This window comes from Symphalangus syndactylus, chromosome 23 (assembly GCF_028878055.3).
Source record: "Symphalangus syndactylus isolate Jambi chromosome 23, NHGRI_mSymSyn1-v2.1_pri, whole genome shotgun sequence".
Classification (NCBI taxonomy): Eukaryota; Metazoa; Chordata; class Mammalia; order Primates; family Hylobatidae; genus Symphalangus; species Symphalangus syndactylus.
The window spans coordinates 44,342,374-44,355,873 of NC_072445.2; the positions used below are offsets into that span (position 1 = coordinate 44,342,374).

Here is a 13,500-nt window from a genome sequence, read left to right on the forward strand (position 1 = left end):
TCTTAGGTCTTTTGGGGCGGAGCCAAGGTTAATCTTCAGTGTCTGAAGAAGCATCTGGCTGCTTTCAAACCTCAGTAACAAGAAAGTGTATCAATGCACAGAACAAAGGCAAAGATCATCTCTTTTCAATGCTTATTCGTAACGCGGCGAATACGGTGGCTCCGTGGCTTAGCTGGTTAAAGCGCCTGTCTAGTAAACAGGAGATCCTGGGTTCGAATCCCAGCGGGGCCTGTTGTAGTTTTCCTGCCTTCAAAGTACCCACGGAACCGTTACAGTATATCGTAGCGTGAAAGGTAATTTTCACCTATGGGACTCTATCAAAGTGTTTTATTTGCGTCCAGTGTGAAACCTCCTGGTTTACGAAAAAGAAGCAAAGATAAATTGGCTTTCTTTTAGAATAATGAAATTCTGAATTTCTTGTTTTTCTTACATTTTTTTTCCACATGTTATATTCTTACAACATGTACGAGAGGAACCAGGGAAAGTGGAAGGCAAACACCAAATTTAAACTACAGGCAACTTCATAATCTCTAGTCATTCTATTTTCTTTCCTGGGGAAATCTTAAACAGATTCATTGTCAGAATCTGCAGGTAATGTTTTTGGAAGGTCAGTCTTTGGAATGATTGATAATCTGTTGTTGAGAAGGCTGTAGCATCTCTGAAAATTCACAGCAGACAGTAAGATCTGGCCACATAAAACAAGCTGTGATTCGCTATTTAAAAAGATTGCGTTGTACTCAGAGTTTTTTGGAAAGGAACAAATCAAAGCAAAAACAAATATTTGTCACCAAGACTTGAGAAAAGAAGCTGTCAGAGAAGCCTCCATTTGCTTAAGGGGCCCACTAGAACAGGCTGACTTGAAGAAGTCCAGGAAGGGTTGAGATAGATGCCTTCTCCCAAACTCTCCAAGACGAAGAAAGAGAAATTGAGAAGTAGGAAAGAAGTCAGTTTTACTCTTAGCAGTTCTCCACATAGAAACACAAGACCAAGGAAATGGAAGTTCACTGTAACTATTACCAACCCTCTCACCCATCTCCCAAGACCCAGCCCACAGCTCACCTGGCACAGAAAGTTCCACTTCTCTGGCTTTTGCTTTCAGAGCATATTATTTTATGTAGATTGTCAAGGCTTCAAATATGATTTCCTGCTCCAGCTCTGGAGACAAAATCCCAACACTTGGAGGAATAGCTCAGAAGAAACTCTACTTTTATGGAGACTTTCTACTCCCATTCTGCAGCTTAATTCCCCACTTTTCTTTTTTGTTGTTGTTGTTTTTTTTGTTTTGTTTTGTTTTTTTTTTTTTTGAGACAGAGCCTCGCTCTGTCACCCAGGCTGGAGTGCAATGGTGTGATCTCGGCTCACTGCAACCTCTGTCTCCTCTGTAGCTGGGACTACAGGTGCATGCCACCACGACCAGCTAATTTTTGTATTTTTTGTAGAGATGGGGTTTCACTATGTTGGCCAAGATGATCTCAATCCCTTGACTTCGTGATCCGCCCACCTTGGCCTCCCAAAGTGCCAGGATTACAGGAGTGAGCCACCGCACCTGACTGCTGTGCACTTTTAAACACCTAGAAAGACTAGATGTTTCAAACTGCACTTAAGTTTTCCATTATATACACAGTGGTATTGAATAAATGGCGTATATACATAACATAGACTATAATTTGAGTGTCTTCTAAATAGGAACATTCTGGCCTAGAACACTTCCCTTTCTGACCTCTACCAACCCGGTTGACAGCTATAAGCCATCTGTAATGCTTAGGGGGGGATTTTAATAATTTTACTTCTGTTTTTAAGAAGTGTTCCTTATGAATTTTAACACAGTGTACTCAATGTATTAGTTTACTAACTCTACTTTTGCCATACACTGGCAACCTCTTTAACATCGACTAGATGTAAATTAGGACTCCTATGTCTGCTTATATACATAGCACAATAAACGAAAATGCAGACATAAGGGACAATAGTCAATGTGCCTCATCATAAACACATTGGACGCTGGTAGAAAGCCCTTTGAACTTTGTGCTCCTTCTTCCCCCGAACCAGCACAAATATCATAATGTGTACTTCTCAGATAATTGATCAATTTCCAAGACAATATTTCATATCAAAAGGATAACTACAAACTGTGTTACTTACTACCTCTACTTTTAACATACTTTATGCACTTCTAAACATCTAGAAAGACTAGATATTTCAAATAAGGACTTAAGTTTGTCCACTATATACATAGCACTGTCAAATAAACTACACACATGTAACGATGGTTATATCTGAAAGTGTCTTCTAAATAGGAACATTTTGGTCTAGAACCCTTCATTCCTTCCAACTCTTCTCCACCACCAATCTGGTGGATATAGGCACATGTGTCACTTTGAGCTAATGTTATCATTTCACTTCCAAAAGTCCTTTTCAGAAGACAGCCTCCCTATGAATTTTAACAAAGTGTACAAAATGCGTTAGTTTACTAACTACTTTTATCATACATTGGCAACCTCTTTAATAGCTACAGACTAGATATTATAAAATCAGGAATCATTTGTCCAGTATATACACAATATATACAGTATAGCAAAGTTAAATGAAATGCATGTAACATATAGGCAATGGATTAAGCTGAAATTTTCTAATAAACAATGGCAAAACACCTTTTGCAATTTTTTCCCTCCTACCTCCCAGGTGGTTCAACAAATCCACTTCCGAACAGCATTTCCCATCAGTTTTTAAAAGCTATTTACAAAAAGTGTTATTCTACTACTACTTTAAAATACATCAAGCACTTCCAAATATCTAAAAACTAGATATTTCATAACTTGTCCACCATGTACACAGCACTGTTAAATAAAACTGCACACACATAACAATGATTATCATCTAAGGTATCTTTTAAATGTGACCATTTTGGCCTTGAATCATTCCCTCTTCTCTTCCTTCTCTGCCTTCAATTCAGTGGACAAGTACACGCACGTGTAATGCTTAGAGATGGCTGAACAAACTCCTATGCAAAAGTGAATTACAGAAGACAAGTTTTCCCATGAATTTCAACACAAAGCATACAAAATATGCTAATTTTACTATTTGTCATACACTGGCAACCTCTAGATGTTAAAAAATTAGGACTATTTGTTCATTGTATACACTATATACAGAGCAAAACAAAATGCACAAAACATACAGAAAAATGGTGTCTGAAAATGTCCAAGTATGAACACACTTGCGTATTATCTTTTGCAATTTCTTCCCTCCCACCTTCCCTAAACCATTGAGCAAGTATAGACAGTAATATACTGCTCACAAAGGTGGCTTGGCAATTCAATTTCCAAAAGTATTTCCTATGAATTTTAGCAAAAAGATATTTACAAAGTGGTATTTTACTACCTCTACATTTAATATACATCAGGCACTTCTAAACATCTAGATAGACTAAATGTTTCAAGTAAGGAGTTAATTTGTCCACTATGTACACAGCAGTCTTGAATAAACTGCAAACATGTAACAACAGTTATAATTTGAAAGAGTCTTCCAAATGTGAACATTCTGGCCTAGAACCCTTCCCATCTCCATCAACCTAGTGGGCAAGAATGCTCAAATTTTCAGAAGACAATCTTTCCTAGGACTTGTAAAACAAAATGTACAAAATATATTAGTTTACTAACTCTAGTTTTGTCATACACTGGCAACCTCTTTAACATCCAGAAAGACTAGATGCTGTAAATTAGGACTCGTTTGTCCTTTATGTACACTATATACATAGATAAGTAAAACAAAATGCACAGACATAGTGATTCATCTTGCCTCGCTGTAAGCAGGATGGCACAGAGCTCTCTGCATCTCCCCCTCCTCTCTCCTCCCCTGAACCACTGCACAAACACAATGAGTATTACTCAACAGGTGATTTGGCCATTCCCCCCAAAAAACAACATTCCTATGAATTGTAACAAAAAGATATTTACAAAATGTGATTTTACTACCTCTAATTTTAACATATATCAGACACTTCAGAATATCTAAAAAGAATAGACATTTCAAAAAAGCTTAGCATTGTCAACTATATACACAGTAGTGAGGAAGCAAATGCACACAAAACAATGGATAGAATATGAAAATGTCTTCTAAATATGACCAGTCTAGCATAGAACCTTCTTTTCTTCCTTCTCAGGTCTTCGAGCTCCATGTCATCTAACCCACTGAACAAACGTGAATGTATCGCTTCTAGAGGCCGTCTAACAACTTAATTTCCAAAAGTCATCTCCAGAAGACATGTATTTTCTATGATTTATTTTAAACAAATGAGAATTTACAAGATGTGTGACTTTCTAACTCTATCACACGTCGGCAACCTCTTTCCACCTAGAAGGGCTAGATGTGACAAATGTTTTTCTATTAAAAGGTTGGGGTGGAGTTGAGAGCAGCTTTTTCATATTATATACACAGGCCTTCCACAAAGGGCCAGTAAATCTTCCCAGAGGATGGTGGGCATTTCCAACGGGCCAAACGTGGCCTGTCATTCTACCATTTCTCTCTTCCGACAGCAAGGTCTGGTAGTACGAAGAACAACTGCCCGATCGCCGCTAACCGTTCCACCCGTCGTCGTTCGGGACTTCGCTCACCTCCCAGGCCCGTTAAGGCCTTTGTCCGTTGTCGTTAGGACTAAGTAGGTCTCGCCGAATGGCGACAGAGTGGTCACCCGGGACCCAGATCTGGCGGCTCCGTGGCCTTAAGAGGCGGCCGAGCCTGCCTGCGTCCCTAGGCCCCCTTCCCGGGCCCTCTATGCCCTAACGCCCTCCGCCGCGCGGCGTTCGAGCGGCCGCCACGCTTCCCGGCCCGCCACTCCCGCCACCACCCAAAGGCGCTGCGTCCAGGCTGCTCGGCGAGGGTTTCGCCCAGGCCCGGCAGGCTTGGGCCGGGAGACCCGACGGCCGGCGGGGTCCGGGTTGGGAGAGGCCGCCGCCGCCATCAGTCACCGAGGTAGGGTAGGGAAGAGAGGTTCGCCGCCGTTTCAAGGCCTGGGCCCAGACAGTGGGCAGCCACAGCAGAGGCCTCCGGTATCTGCAGGGCAGAGGGCGCGGCCTGTCCCGGGGCTCCCTAGCTCACCCGTCGACCCGGGCCCTGGAGGAGCGGGCCGCGCTCTGCGTCTCTCCGCGCTCTCTGCCAGACCGGAATTCTCGCAGTAATTTCTTCTGCGGAGTCAGGATGAGGTGGGGAATGAGACTGAGGAAAGGGAATTAAAGATATCTATAACTAAATAAAGAGGAGCCCTGCAGTAATGTAATGAGCCATGAACTGAAGAGTAACATTCATTCAACTCTGCCTGTGAAGGAGGGAGAAGGAAAGACAACTAGAGACAGGAGAAACGGAGAAAGGAGGTGAGATTTCAAAACACCAGTAGGTTCTGAAATTATTTTCGGAGTACAGAGTACTTTTTGCTGTCTTTGGAGTGGCTAATAAAAACAAAGAGTGCTTTTATTCCTGAACTTGGAAAATTTATTTTTTAAAAAGAGAGAAGGCCGTGTCACAAAGAAAAGGTAGGAAAACGTAGCGTAAAGTTAAACTCGATTTGTGTGTAAATACTAAAAGTTACAACTGTCAGGAGTGGGATTCGAACCCACGCCTCCAGGGGAGACTGCGACCTGAACGCAGCGCCTTAGACCGCTCGGCCATCCTGACCAGCTTGTCACACGTTCTTTTCAAAACTCACTTCTGTCTCTACCTAAACTCTCATTAGTTCCCCCTCCACCGACCCCACCTCCCCCAGTCCCCACCCGCGCCCACCCCTTTGTTTCTCTTTTTCTCAAGATATGGGCATTCCTGGGTTAAAAGGTAAGCCGCCACTCCGCGAACTGCCTCGGACGGCGACCCGGGGTTGAAGCACTGCATAGGACCGGTTGTCGGGGCCACAGAGCGGCGTCTCCCGAGTGAACGCCGAGTTGCTCCCAGGCTACGCGGTGAGGGCTGCGGCGGGCTGGGCGGCTGGCGAGAGAGGGCGGGTCGGGATGGGGGGAGCGGGACGGGGGCGTGGGGGCGCGGAAGGGGCGTGGGGGCGTGGAAGGGGCGGGGGCGGGGGCGGGGGCGGGGCGGGGCGGGCGTGAGCTAGCTCAGGGCCGAGTGACTAAGGCGGAAGACGGCGATGGCGCCCTACTCTCAACTGAATTCTAGTTAAAATAATGGCAATCCTGTTGAACTCAACCTTGCTAGAATACCTGGCTTAAATTTACACTTAACTCCCAGGAAGTTTTAGGCTTACTCCAGTTTTTTGCTGGAACAAGGTGCTCCCTAATCCCTCTCCTTTGCGTTCTGCTGCAAATCTCCCAGCAAGTGGTTACCCTTGGCAGGACAGGTAGAGAGGGCAGGGAGCGCGAGAAGGCTGGCTTGTCTTGCCTCTCGATCGGAGTTTATGGAGGATTTATGCACTTTTCGGTGTGGATGTTATACTGTAATAAAAACTTTAAAAAGCAAAAGCAAAACCAACAACAACAAAACTGGGGAGTAGCTTATGTATTTTACTAAACCCAGCGCAGCGGGTACTTGATAGAAGGCCTCGAGCACAACAGCTTTTCTAAACATAAACAAAGGTCAGAGGTGATCTACTTCAAATTTTGTTAGCAAGGGTTAGCAGTCAGGATGCCATGGTCGGAATATCACTGATTGGAAGTCAGGGAACTAGAACTGGTCACTAACTACCTGGAGAATCTTAGATAAGTATTTTGCTTCTGTGGACATTAGAAACAGCTTTCTTAGACACCTATAATAGTTTCGTCGTGAGTTCAATTGATAGAATACAATGGTTAATCCCTTAAATTAAGCATTAAATCCCCATCTCCAGGGAATCAATTAGAGGCAAATTCTGTTCTACCCAGGTGTACGGATTCAGAAGTTTTGCTATGTCCAACATGGTGACTATGGTTAACAACAACGTTATTGAATACTTGAAAATTGCTGAGAGTGGATTTTAAATGTTCTTGCCACAAAAAGAAAAAATAAGTATGTGATGTAATGGATATGTTAATTAGCTTGATTTAGCCTTCCCACAATGTACACATAGAACAAAACATCATTTTGGACATCATAAATATATAGATCTTTATTTTTTGATTTTAAAAATATAAATAAGTAAATTAAAAAGTTATGAGGATAGAGTCCCACAGTAAGTGTTTAATAAGTCCTCTGCAAGGCCTCTAAAATGCAGTCACCTCTGCTCTTTTCACAGGATAGTGGTGGATACCAACTTTGGAGACAAGAGAGGAGAGAGGCAATTCATTCGTCCAACATACAGGAAATATTTATTGGGTACCTACTATGTGCCAGGCAGCGTTCTAGGTGCTGGTGATCCAACAGTAAACAAGCAGACAGAATAAGCTTCACCATCGAAGGGCTTACACTGTAATGGGGCAGTAAGCCCAAGAAACATGAAATAAAATGGACAGAGCTGTGCTCCCTTCGGCAAGCACTTACACTAAAATTGGAGCAATGCAGAGAAGATTAGCATGGCCTTTGCACAAGGATGACAGGCAAATTTGTGAAGCATTCCGTTTTTTTTTTCTTTTCTTTTTTTTTGAGACAAAGTCTCGCTCTTGTCGCCCAGGCTGGAGTGCAGTGGCGCGATCTCGGCTCACTGCAACCTCCTCCTCCCAGGTTCAAGCGATTCTCCTGCCTCAGCCTCCCTAGGAGCTGGGATTACAGGCGCCCGCCACCATACCCGGCTAGTTTTTGTATTTTTAGTACAGACGGGGTTTCACCGTGTTGGCCAGGCTGGCCTCGAACTCCTGACCTCAGGCAATCCACTCGCCTCAGTCTCCCAAAGGGATGGGATGACAGGCGTGAGCCACTGCGCCCGACCGAAGCATTCCATTTTAAAAAAAAAAAATGAATAACAAATTAAAAAAAATAATAAAATGGAGAGAAGCTGAGACCTCTAATAAAGTAGTTATTTTAACTCCAGTCTCTAGGCCTCATGAGAAATCCCAGCTTAGTTCCCCAATGAAAAATAGAATTGCCCTCCAAAGAAAGAGAAGTGGGGGAGGAAAAGCCCAATTTAGAAACAATATATGTATGTATTTTTTGAGACGGGATCTGGCTCTGTTGCTCGCGCTAGAGAGCAGCGGCATGATCCTGGCTCACTGTAGCCTCGAACTCCCCAAGGAGGAGTTCAGGAGCAAGGATTACAACAGCTAGGACTACAGGCACATACCAGCTGGCCTGGCTGTTTTTAATTTTTTTGTTATTATGTTGCCCTGGCTAGATAGTTTTATAAAAGGTTGAAAATGGCCAGGCGCAGTGGCTCACACCTGTAATCCCACCATTTTGGGTGGCCGAGGCGAGTGGATCACGTGAAGTCAGGAGTTCGAGACCACCCTAGCCAGCATGGTGAAAACCCATCTCAACTAAAAATTAAAAAAAAAAAAAAAATAGCCAGGCGTGGTGGCACATGCTTGTAATCCCAGCTACTTGGGAGGCTGAGGCAGGAGAGTCACTTGAACCCGGGAGATGGAGGTTGCAGTTAGCCGAGATCGTGCCATTGCGCTCCAGCCTGGGCAACAAGAGCAAAATTCCGTCTCAAATAAATAAATGGTTAAAAATATAGAAAGCAAAACGAAGGCCAGATGTGGTGGCTTCACGCCTGTAATCCCAGCACTTTGGGAGGCCAAGGCGGGCGGATCACCTGAGGTCAGGAGTTCAAGACTAGCCTGGCCAGCATGGGGCGTTTCAACTCCGTCTCTACTAAAAACACAAAAATAGCCAGGCGTGGTGATGCATACCTGTAATCCTAGCTACTCGGGAGGCTGAGGCAGGAGAATCGCTTCATCCCGGGAGGCGGAGGTTGCAGTGAGCCGAGATTGCCATTGCACTCCAGCCTGGGCAACAAGAACGAAACTTCCACCCACCCCCCCACTCCCCGCACGCCCCCAACCCCCCCACTCCCCCACCCCCCGCTCTGGCTGGCTTTGCCTAGGCTCATTTATGCCCGTCATTCAGCCAAGATGCTAAGCCTCTGTCTTCATAAAATCTTTCATTCCCAAGGAGGCTAGACGTGATGGGAAAGCAGTTCCCCGAGGTCATGCCCCAGTGCGCATGTTCTTATCGAACTTCCGCTTGCCTCACATTGGCCAAAGCAAGTCACAGGGGCCAAACCAAAGGCAGTGTAGGGACGGTACTGCAAGGGTGGGGCCCAGGGAGGAAAGGTTTATTGGGTGTATTTGTGCATCTATCTACCACAGTAATCTTAAAGAATAGTGAGAAGAAACAAAATTAAGAAATGAAAAACTAAGTTGTAAGACACAAAATTGAAAATTAGGTGAAAGATGAGAAGAGGATAGAGAGTGGGTGTTCATACAAATTTCTTGAGGTAAGCTGTTTTCTGGTGAAGCGTGGAGTTTACTCAGCCAGAGGGTATAAGGGCTCAGGGCTCTCAAATAAGATTACTAGATGAAATACAGGATGCATAGTTAAATTAGAATTTCAGATAAACAATGAATGACTTTTTAGTTTAAGTATGTCCAACATTAAAATACATTATTTGCGGCCGGGCACGGTGGCTCACGCCTGTAATCCCAGCACTTTTGAAGGCCGAGGAGGGCGGATCACGAGGTCAGGAGATCGAGACCATACTGGCTAACACAGTGAAACCCCGTCTCTACTAAAAATACAAAAAATTAGCCGGGTGTGGTGGCGGGCGCCTGTAGTCCCAGCTACTCAGGAGGCTGAGGCAGGAGAATGGCGTGAACCCCGGGGGCGGAGCTTGCAGTGAGCCGAGGTCGCACCACTGCACCCCAGCCTGGGCGACAGAGCGAGACTCCGCCTCAAAAAAAAAAAAAAAAAAAAAAAAAAAAAAAAAATACATTATTTACTAACTCCCAAAGAGGCTGAGTCAATAAAAGCCTACTTGGGGCCGGGCGCGGTGGCTCACGCTTGTAATCCCAGCACTTTGGGAGGCCGAGGGGGGCGGATCACGAGGTCAGGAGATCGAGACCACAGTGAAACCCCGTCTCTACTAAAAATACAAAAAAATTAGCTGGGCGTGGTGGCGGGCGCTTGTAGTCCCAGCTACTCGGAGAGGCTGAGGCAGGAGAATGGCGTGAACCCAGGAGGCGGAGCTTGCAGTGAGCCGAGACTGCGCCACTGCACTCCAGCCTGGGCGACAGAGCGAGACTCCGTCTCAAAAAAAAAAAAAAAAAAAAAAAAAAAAAAAAAAAAAAATAAAAGCCTACTTGGGAGGCAGGATTTGGTCTGTCCACACGTGTGTTTGAAAAACATCCAGCAGCCATCTCTCTCATGTAGTTTAACCATACTTTCCCTGACCTCCAGGTCAGTTTCAAACTTCCTTGAACTTTGAGCATACTCATAACTTAATCTGTCGGTTGATATTTATTGAGCAACTAATATGTGCCAGGTACTTTATTTACAAACAAAACGAAATCCCTGCTTTTGTGGATTCTTGCCTCTGTGATGAAGAAAGACTATAAAAAAAAATGCATATAGTTTCAAGTATTAATAAGTACTTTTAAGAAAAATAGTAATTGTGCAGTTTTCCCAAAAGAAAAGTAGTGCAGGGTGACGAGTCAGAAAGTAGAAAAGTGGGGGGGGGGGGTGCTATTTTACAGAGAGTGGTTGGAGACATCATTTGAGCAGAAACCTGAATGAAATGGGGGGTGAGACAAACACATATCCAGGGGACACACAGAGGGCACAGAAAGGGCAAAGAACTTGAGGAGAGAATAAAGGAGCAACAAAAGGCTTCTGTGTCTGGAGAGAAGGAATAAGGGAATGAAAGAGATGAAATTGCAGATAGCCAAGGACCAGATGGTGTTAGTAGGGCTTGAGTTTAATCCTGAGGCTGCACTGGGAAGCCATTGGAGAATTTTAATAACATAATCTGATTCGTCTTTGAAAACAATACTCTGGGCAGGGCACAGTGGCTTATGCCTGTAATCCCAGCACTTTGGAAGGCTGAGGAGGGCAGATCGCTTGAGCTCAGGAGTTCGAGACCATCCTGGGCAACATAGGGAGATCCTGTCTCAAAAAAAAAAAAAAAAAAAAAAATTAGCCAGCCTGGGCGACAGAGTGAGACTCTATTTCTTTATTTCTTTTTCTTTTTTTTTTTTTTTTGAGACGGACTGTTGCTCTGTTGCCAGATTGGAGTGCAGTGGCATGATCTCGGCTCACTCCAACCTCTGCCTCCCTGATTCAAGCGATTCTCCTGCCTCAGCCTTCGGAGTAGCTGGGACTACAGGTGCACACCACCACGCCCAGCTAATTTTTGTATTTTTTGTAGAGATGTGGTTTCACCATATTGGGCAGGATGGTCTTGATCTCTTGACCTCATGATCCGTCTGCCTTGGCCACCCGAAGTGCTGGGATTTCAGGTGTGAGCCACCACGCCTGGCTGTGAGACTCTATTTCAAAACCAAACCAAACCAAACCAGACCAGACCAGACCAGACCAGACCAGACCAGACCAAACCAGACCAGACCAGACCAAACCAAACCAAACCAAACCAAGCAAAACAATACTCTGGTCTTTGTGGGTAACTGACCCATAGAGGCATGGGTTAAAGCAGGTGCTATATAAAAAATCCAAGTAAGAAGTGATGATGGCTTAGGGAGCTAGTGGTAAAGAAGGAAAGAAGTGCTCATGTCCAGGATATGTTTTGAAGGCAGAGCTGACAGGACTTACTAGGCATTTGGAGATGGAAAATGAGATAAAAAGAGGAATTAGTGCTTATGCCTATATTTTTGGCTCGAGAAAATGGATGACAGAGTCATTAATGGAGTGGAAAAGATTAAGTAAGGTGTAAATTGGTCAGAGGGAATCTAGAGTTGTACTTTGGTCCCCTTAAATTTTGAGGTACCTATTATTTGTCACAGAGAAGATGTTCAAGAGTCAGTAGAATAAGTAAGGCCATTCTGGAAACCACATTGGGGCCAGAGTCATCGATTCAGGAGTAGTGAGCCGATAGGTGAGAGTTAATGCTGCAGACCGAGAGAAAAATTCAGTCTTCAGCAGGCTCTTGAAAGGATTAAAAGGCTTTAAACAACAATAAACTAGTCAGCCAGAACTACAATTCAACAACTACAACAATGTAACAGTGTCTCACTGTGGTTATTACAATCCAAAGCCACTGTCCTGGCACTTGATTATCTTCCACTGCTATTTTGCTGTTTGAATGGAACTGGTGGCTGCCTTCACCTCTCTCTCTTAGAAGAACATGAGGCCAAATTCTTGTACAGTCCAGTACAAGGTCTTTCTGTGGCAGTAGCTTGATGTTATGTTAACTTTCTTACCTCCTACTTGTTCTAAGTTGTATACTACGTTGTAAACTAACACAAGATTTGCTCAGCTTATAGGATTGTTTGAAAGTCATTTTCTGGACAATGTACTTTGTACCTAACCAACAGCATGGACCCTGGAGTCAGATGGCCTAGAGTCAAATCTCATCTCTGCTTACTCTCTAGCAGGTAATAGAAGCCATTTTATCTCTCTGTTCCTCAGACTCTTTATTTGTAAAATGGAGACTGCACTGATACCTACTTACCTCCTAGGGGTCTGAAAAATGGCAGGAATTACAGCATGCAAAATACAAGACCTGATGCATAATAAGTACTTTGTTACTGTTAACACTATGTGTATGCATATTCAGTCGCTACGTAAATGCATTTTGCACAATGATCAAAATTTGGAGATATTTCTCGTTCTTTCTTTTTTTTTTTTTCTTGAGATGGAGTCTCACTCTGTCACCCAGGCTGGAGTGCAATGGTGCAATCTTGGCTCACTGCTACGGCTGCCTCCCAGGTTAAAGCAATTCTCCTGCCTCAGCCTCCCGAGTAGCTGACGCCACAGGCGTGGGCCACCACACTCAGCTAATTTTTGTATTTTTAGTAGAGACGGGGTTTCACCATGTTGGCCAGGCTGGTCTCAAACTCCTGACCTGAGGTGATCCACTGTCTCAGCCTCCCAAAGTGCTGGGATTACAGGCGTGAGCCACCGCACCCTGAGAGATATTCCTCTAGAAAGACTCTTGTTACTTCAATCCCAAGTAGATGCATAATATTTTGAAGCACACATCTAGTCTGTTCTCAAACATTGAAGTGCACATCAATCACCATGTTGTTAAATGCAGTTTCTGATTCAGGAGTTCTCAGTGGGACTTAAGGTTCTGTGGTTCTAACAAGCCAGTCCAGAATCAGCATGAGTAGCAATGCTTTAAAGTATGCATGGAATCCCTATGCAGTGCTCTCCTCCATGGTCAGCCAGTCTTCTATGATGGATGATTGTTGCTCATCTGACCTTCCCTTGGAAGCTCTTGGCACCCCATATATATATTATATAATATATAATATTATCTTGGCACCCCATATATATAATATATAATATATAATATGTAATATATAATATATGTGTGTATATATTATATATGTGTTTATATATAATATATGTGTGTGTGTGTATATGTGTGTATATATATATTTTTTTTTTTTTTTAAATGAAAGGATAAACCCAAAT

General features: G+C 43.8%; 3 non-coding genes across 3 annotated transcripts; 2 read left to right on the top strand and 1 right to left on the bottom strand.

Annotated features, from left to right (window-relative positions):
* The first annotated feature begins 157 nt into the window (after nucleotides 1-157).
* TRNAT-AGU (transfer RNA threonine (anticodon AGU)) lies at nucleotides 158-231 on the top strand. Its single transcript has one exon. It is a non-coding gene; the product is annotated as a tRNA-Thr (tRNA).
* Nucleotides 232-5,587: 5,356 nt separating this feature from the next.
* On the bottom strand, nucleotides 5,588-5,670 carry TRNAL-CAG (transfer RNA leucine (anticodon CAG)). The gene has a single exon. It is a non-coding gene; the product is annotated as a tRNA-Leu (tRNA).
* A 1,761-nt stretch (nucleotides 5,671-7,431) lies between these two features.
* LOC129473915 (U6 spliceosomal RNA) lies at nucleotides 7,432-7,539 on the top strand. The gene has a single exon (XR_008654425.1). It is a non-coding gene; the product is annotated as a U6 spliceosomal RNA (small nuclear RNA).
* Nucleotides 7,540-13,500: the final 5,961 nt, after the last annotated feature.